This window comes from Neophocaena asiaeorientalis, unplaced genomic scaffold, assembly GCF_003031525.2.
Source record: "Neophocaena asiaeorientalis asiaeorientalis breed wild unplaced genomic scaffold, Neophocaena_asiaeorientalis_V1.1 scaffold520, whole genome shotgun sequence".
Taxonomy (NCBI): Eukaryota; Metazoa; Chordata; class Mammalia; order Artiodactyla; family Phocoenidae; genus Neophocaena; species Neophocaena asiaeorientalis.
This window is the reverse complement of record NW_020173732.1, coordinates 224,641-232,706: the sequence shown is the minus strand read 5'-3', so window position 1 is coordinate 232,706 and position 8,066 is coordinate 224,641. Positions and strand designations below refer to the sequence as shown.

Here is an 8,066-nt window from a genome sequence, read left to right as displayed (position 1 = left end):
CCCAAAAAAAAAAAAAAAAAAAAAAAAAAAAAAATTCATTGGAGAATACTATGAACACATTTATCCAACATTTGAAACTAGATGAGATAAATACCTCAAAAAAAATTAGTAAAACAGACCAAAAGAGAAAATCAATGGAACTTAATCAATAATTGAAAGAACACACATAAAAGTTCCAGATTATTTTTACCAAAAATACAAAGAAAAAAGATAATTCCTATATAATTTAAAATTTTTCATAGGTTAGAAAATATATCCTTAATTTATTTAGGAGAAAAAATCAGTAAAAGAAAGACAATTATAGACTAATGTCAATTATGAGTATACATATAAAAATTCCACAACAATAAAAAAATTTTTCCATCATGTTAAAAAAAATTATATATATATATCATGACCAAGAAAAGTTTATTTTCAAAAAGCAAAAAAGTTTTGGGTCAGAAAATATATTAATCAAATATATCATATAAAATGATTTCAGAAGAACCTATGTGATTGTAATAACAGATGTAATCATTCAATTAAATTTCAATACACATTCATGTTAATTTTTTTTTCAGAACATAAAGATAGAGACTTCACCTAACCTGAGAAAGTTACCTACCAAAATATGTAAACAAGAGAACTTCATTAACCTGATTGAGGCAATCTATTATAAATATGCAACAGGCATTATCCCTAATGCTACCATTTTAGAAACATTGCTATTAAAGTTAGAGACAAGATAAAGTTCACATTTTTCAAACCTTTTAATATTCTACAAAGTCCTTAGGTAATTAAATAGGAGAAACAACCAACCCAATTTCAATGAGCATTCCTATCACCAAAAGAGTGGTCTATAAATACAATGTTCTACAAAAAGAAGGAATTTTTGGAGAAATAGCTAATTCCAGTATGAATTAGGAAATGTACAAATTGAGTTTAGAGCACCTTGTCATGTCTGAAATCTAAGAAGCTATTAAAAACTATTAGGATCATGACAAAAAACATCCCACAGAAGTCAACTTGAAGGGGCTCATACTAGCCAAAGATGGGATAATTTGTTCATTAAAAAAGAATAATAACAATGAGAGAGAGAAAGAGAATAGTCAGCAACCAATAATGAAGAAATTTCCCTTAAGAAAAATGGAATTAGAAACCCATTCATTAAAGCTTTTCCATATGCCCTTCATCTGGATAAACTACAATGAGCTGATTATTGCAAATAAATACATAGAACAGCAGTGTATAAAGTTCAATAATACAGTGGTCAGATGTTCTTACTGGATCAGTTTGTTGAAGGAAGTTTCCATAGGTATGGGAAATCTGTAACAACCACAGCCCAATCGAAACTCTAATTGTGGTAAATAACTTATGGAACATCTATGTAGCTAAATCTTTTATCTGGAAGTGTGGCAAGGCTAAACAAACAAAAATAAAATGAGAATCTGTGCTCTGGTTTAGTGGTTTCTACAAATATAGAGAAAAGACAAGAGACAGGGTCATGGGCAAGACTGTCAGAGGTAGAGAAGTAATATATGATCCCTTCCCTCAAGGTTTTTCATGATCTAGTAGCAAAGACAAGTATATAAATAAATATAAGACAACCTAGAGTAAGTTAGGTGTCCTAAGAAAGCATGGTGATAGGAAAGTGTTATATCTGGGGTGGCTCAGCCTGAAAGCATTCTGGATTCTTTGTGGCAGGTAATAGGATAAGCAAGTTATAGATGAACCAAAGGCAATAGACTTGTATAGTTGACTCAAATTGAAAAGCCTAATTTTTAGTGTTCAAAAAAGTATTGTGAACTGAGCTTAGACAAATTTCAGAGTCCTGGTTCTTAGTTGTGGAATGAAACATCATAGTAGAAGTGTCACTTAATTAAGGATGTGATAGATTTTGCCAAAATAAGCCACAATATTTTGCAGTTCCTCCCATTAAGGAGTTAAGTATATCTTTGTACCTTTGAGTTTTGCCTTGGTCATGTGAATTGTTTTGGCTAATAAAACATTATTAAATATGTACAAGCAGAGGTTTTAAAAGTATTCACATAATGGGGTATGCACTCTTTTACTAATGGAGACTCTTCTGTACCTACTGTAAACTAGCCCAGGAAAAATATAAATAGATTGGATTTCATTACAATCTATTAAACTAAAAAATTATGTTTGTGCTTCAAATGATTCTATGAAGAAAGTGAAAATACAACTCACAGAATGGGAGAGAATATGGGAAAAGATATTTGCAAATCGTATCTCTTAGAACTTAATAATAAAAAGACAAATAATGGAATTATAAAATAGGCAGAGAATTTGAGTAGACATTCCTCAAAATAATATATATTAATGGTCAATAGATATGTGAAAGGATGCTCAACATTAGTAATTATTAGGATAATGCAAATCAAAACTATAATGAGATTCCACTTCACAGCCAATAGAATTTCTATAATCAAAAAGATAAGTGTTGACAAAGAATTGGAAAAACTGGAACCTTTACACACTGCTGGAAAGAATGTAAAATGATGCAGATACTTTGGAAAACAGTCTGGCAGCTCTTCAAAAGCTTAAACATAGATTTACCATATGACCTAGCAATTCTACTCCTAGTTATATACCCAAGAGAGGTGAAAATATATGTTCACATGAAAACTTGTACATGAATGTTCATAATATTCATAATAGCCAAAAAGTGAAAACAACCCAAATATCTATCAACCAATGAATGGATAACCAAATGTCATATGTCCATAGAATGGCATATTATTCAGCAATAAAAATAAATGAAATACTGATACATGCTATAACTCATATGAACCTTGAAAGCATTATATTAAGGGGAAGAAGCCAGTCACAAAAGACCACACATAATATGATTCCTTTTATATTGAATATTCATAGTAGGCAAATCCATAGAAACAGAGAGTACTAATGGGTCCCTTAGGTTAAGGTAAATGGGGAGGATTGCCGGAAGATAGCTAAAGTGTATAATACTTCTTTGGGGGATAATGAAAATTTTCTAAATTTGATTGTGGTTATGGTTGCACAGCTCTGTGAACATACTAAAAGTCATTAAATTGTACACTTAAATGGGTAAATTGTATGATGTGTCAATTATATCCCAATAAAACTGTCACCAAAACATAAAATTGAAGAACATAAAATCATATCAGAACAACTAGAAATGTGTCATGTGTTTAGAAGGAAAGTAAATACCATGAAAATATTAATTCTGACAAAATTAATTTATGAATTTAATGCAGTTTCATTTAGAAGACAAGTGTTTGGGGCTGGAATTCTTGAAATTGGTTTAAAATAATTTAAAAGATTATATAAAATAAAAAATGCCTGAGTATATCCAATAAAATAATAAAAATGCAAATAGTGAGGGCTCATTTCAGCAGCTATTAAAATGTATCATAAAACCACTACCATCAAAACGGTATAGTACTCATAAAATTATACAAATAGATTATTTTAAAATAAAACAGGTATTTGATGCATAAAACAAGGTTTACAGCATTTTACTCAGTGAAAGTTATCACCCATGAATTTTATACCCTATCAAGTTTTCATTCATGTGTGAAGATATCCAAAAGGGCTTATTGGAAACACATAGACTTAAGATTGTTTAACCGATGTACTCTCTGTGAAAAAATAAATTCTTCACATTTTCATGTTATTGAAAGACAATTAAACAAAACTCACAGATGAGGATATTGAAATATAAAACAATTGGAGTGAATTTTAAAACCCTTTAGAGACTTCCAATTTCCAGTTCTACATGTAAGGAGCTTGGAAGTTGACACTCCATGCTAACAAGTAAAAAGCTTAACAGATTGAAAAATCAACTCTTCTTGGATCTAGAAGAGAAGAGAGGACACAGGGCAAACCACTGCCTCCTAAACTGGAGAGACAGACAAGTGAATATGAGTCACAGTTACAAGAGCAGAGACTCATGAGTGGAAGCCAATAAAGGAACCAGGGCTGGGATAGTAAAACCTGAACAGTAACTGATGAATTGCAATTCCAGCCCACTCTAGCCATCCTATCCCATCTAATTGGGGAGAAAAACACTATGAAGTTCATAGTCCAGAGGCATAGACTCATTAAAAGACTGAGACCTATTCATAGTACTACAGACCGTTGTCCCCACTTACACACACCACCATATTTCTGAAGTCCTATTTATAGCAACTCCTTTTACCCAGTTCATTATTTCCAGCTATTAAGAAAAATTTATAAGACATAAATACAGACAAGGCAAAAAAAACACAATTTGAAGAGACAGATCAGAACCAGACATGGAAGGGATGTTGGAACTGTCAGATCAGGAATTTAAAACAACAGTAATTATCATGGTAAGGGCTCTAATGGATAAAGTAGATAACATGCAAAAATAGATGGGCAATGTAAACAGAAAGATGAAAATCCTAAGAAACAACCAAAAAGAAATGCTAATGATTCAAAACACAGAAATGAAGAATTATTTCTGCTGGGCTTATTAGTAGACTGGACACAGCTAAGGAAAGAATCTCTGAGTTTGAGGATATCTCAAAAGAAACCTCCAAAACTGAAAAGCAAAGAGAACAAAGATAAACAAACAGAAGAGAATATCCAAGGACTGTGATACAACTACAAAAGGTGTAGCATACACATAACAGGAATATCAGAAGGAGAAAAAAGAGAGAAAGAAACAGAAGAAATATTTGAAAAATAATGACTAAGAACTTCCTCCAAATTAATGTCAGACACCAGCCTACAGATACAGGAAGCTCAGAGACCACCAAGAAGGATAAATGCCCCAAAAAACCCCAAAACCCTACACTGAGGCACACCAATAAGAGTGTTCACAGTGGCAATATACATAACAGCTTCAAACTCAAAGACATACACTAACAAAAGTAACTAGGAAGAGATCATTTCATATACATGTACTTCCAAAACTGTAAGAGAAAAACATTTATGTTATTTATAGTGTTCCATACCCTGGGAAAAGAAGAAAACACATACAAATGCTTATAAAATACATACAAAATAAAATGCATATAGCTATACAATTTCATATACAATATCTGAAATGTGTATAATTTATTTCAGGAAGTAATGAGTTTTATGAGGAAAAATAAAGCAGGGTAAAGGGGATAGAGAATATGGGGAAGATAGTGTTATGGAGGTCATGGAAATCCACTGGGTTAGATGATGTTTGAGCAGGAATTTAAGAGAAATGAAATTGAGCCATATAGACATATTTAGGAAGAACACTCTAGGCAAAAGAATCAGAATGGAAAAGTCCTGTTTTATGAACATGGTTGGTATTTGGGGGGAAAAAACATGGAGGGTATTAATGGCTTCCATGGAGTGACTGAGAGCAAATAGTGATAGGAAATGAGATCATAGAAGCAGCTGAGGGCCATATCTTTCTAGGGACTCATAAGCAACTGCAAGGAATTTAGATTTATTCTGAAAGAGAGGATATCTTTAGAAGGTGAGTGATATATATTTGTAAAGGATAATTCTGGCTGCTCTATGGTGAATAGACTAGCAGGGCAAGTATGGATGCAGGGAGAAGATTTAGAGGTTATGGAAATCCAAGTAGTATTTGGAGATGGTGAGAATGGTCAGATTATTACAAATATAGAGCTGATTTATTGAACGTGGTATATAAGAAAAAAAATCAATACTGATGCCAAGGATTTTGACCTGAGCAAGTGGAAGAATGAAGTTGCCTTTTATTGAGATGTGTTATATTTGTAAAGAAAAATGTTCTATGTATCTATGTATCTATCTATATATCATAATGTAGTAGATATATCTGGTGTGGGATTAACAATGATATTTTTTTGTTGTTTGTGTGTGTGTGTGTGTGTGTGTGCGTATCTATACTTTTAATTTGTATTCAACAAATGTATTTGTTTTCTATTGCAGCCATAACAAATTACCACAAACATACTGGCTTAAAACAACACAAATTTATTATCTTATAGTTCTGTGGGTCATAAATCTAACATGGCTCTCACTGAACTAAAATCAAGGTGTCAGCAAGGCTGCATTCCTTCCCGGAGGCTCTACAAGAAAATTAACTTCCAGTTTCTAAAGGTAACCTGCATTCCTTGGCTTGCACCCCCCTTCTTTCATCTTTAAAACCATTAATGTCAAATCTCTCTGACACTTACATTGACACACACTTCTCTTTGACCACAGCTGGGGAACATTCTTTCCTTTTTAAAGATTCTTTTGATTAGGTGGGGCCCACCTGGATAATCTGTGATAATCTCTGGGATAATCAATGTCTTTAATCACATCTGTATAGTCCCTTTTACCAGGTGGCTAGCATATTCACAGGTTCCAGGAATTAGGACATAGACATAATTTGGAGGACTGTTATTCTTTCTACCACAATAAAAAAAATTTGTGGAAGAAATATTTGCATGGGTGATATATAAAATATTCTTATGCCCATTACCCATCAATAATCACTGCTGAATTTTTAGTCAACTTCCTTCTAAACTCTGAGCATGTATGCTATCTTTTCTTTTTCCAATTAATATTGTAATATACACACATGTATTCATTGAACATTCACTTGTCAGTGTCAGGCCCTGTGTTTGACACCAGAGATATAAACTATAACTTACTTTACCTATATAACATTATATTATAAATATTTACATATGATTTTCAAATACCATATGGATGTACCAAAATTTATTCAACAGTACACTAATATTGGACCTTACAATTACCACATTATAATTCACACATAAATTTATATACATTTTTGTGTATTTTCTGGATATTTTATCTGTATGTATTGTTACAAATATGGTGCTTATCATTCTGCAACCATTACTTTTCAATTAAATATATCTTAAAGAACTTTCTATCTCAGTACATATAAATATGAATAATTCAATAGAGTGGATATACTATATTTAACTTAGTGATTATTATTATCATGAATGTTTAAGTTTTTTTCTATTTGTTTTCTGTTATAGGCTGTTTTTTTAAATTGCTTTCCCCAAAGGTTGTGCCTATTTAAATTCCCTTCATAGAAGGTCAGCTTTGCAGGCAGTAGTATTGGCAGCGGCAGGTGGGAAATGGCACACTACTTGATCTCCATCTTTGGCACCAAAAAAGACAAAGTCAACTATTCATTTTGTTTCATAATTGGAGTATGTCCTCATGGAGACAGATCCTCTCAGTCGCACAATAAACCAACCAGACCATTGCCTGCTTGAACATGTACCATAACCTTCAAAACTCTTCATTGCCTGCTGACAGTTTGTGCTGTGCTATGAGTGATGTCAAAATGCAAGTACATTATGATGAAATTTTTGAGGAGGTTTTTACAGAAATAGAAAAATAGGGTTAAGTTGAAGAGAAGAATGTCTGTGATAACCTTGGAGATCACCTAGGTGTAAACATGTATGTCAAGTTTCATCCTGAAGAAGATGCAGAAAAGGATTTGATTGACTTGAGGCTCTCCTCTGGGACAGACGTCAGAGAAGCCTGATGCCACCAGTATGAAAAGGGAGTGTGTACAGGAGAAGGCTTCTGCAACTTCATGCGTTTGAAGCCCATTTCTAGAGAATTGTGGTGAGAGTTATATGGACACCATTGCAAGAAGCACAGATGGAGGTCAGGGTCTGGGGACCAGAGTGTGGACGGAAGGTAGCGGAGAGATCATGAAAATTCTAAGCCATGCCATTTTTACCCTATGTCTTCTAGAAAGTGTAGTTGATTGACCAAACTAGTTCATAATGGGAATTTTTTTAAACAAAAGCAACAAAACCAACAAGGATGGGTTTCTGAATAAAATCAGTAGTGATATAGTAAAAAAATAAATAATACTCATCACAAGTTTATGAAGCTGACCATCTCATAGAACATTGGTTATTGTTTTAATATTGATTTTTTATTACAAACAATGTTGAATATTTTGTTTGCTAATGGCCATTTATATTTATTTTCCTAGTTATTTATTGTCTCTTAATATTTTTACCACAAAATAGCATTCTTCATATATCAATAAGATTGTTTGGTTCTGGCCCCTAAAATGGGCAGGATTGAGCCTATATATTGGAGAT

General features: G+C 32.6%; 1 pseudogene; it reads left to right on the top strand.

The window, feature by feature from the left end:
• The first annotated feature begins 7,076 nt into the window (after window positions 1-7,076).
• Window positions 7,077-7,654, top strand: LOC112403619 (splicing factor U2AF 35 kDa subunit-like; annotated as a pseudogene).
• Window positions 7,655-8,066: the final 412 nt, after the last annotated feature.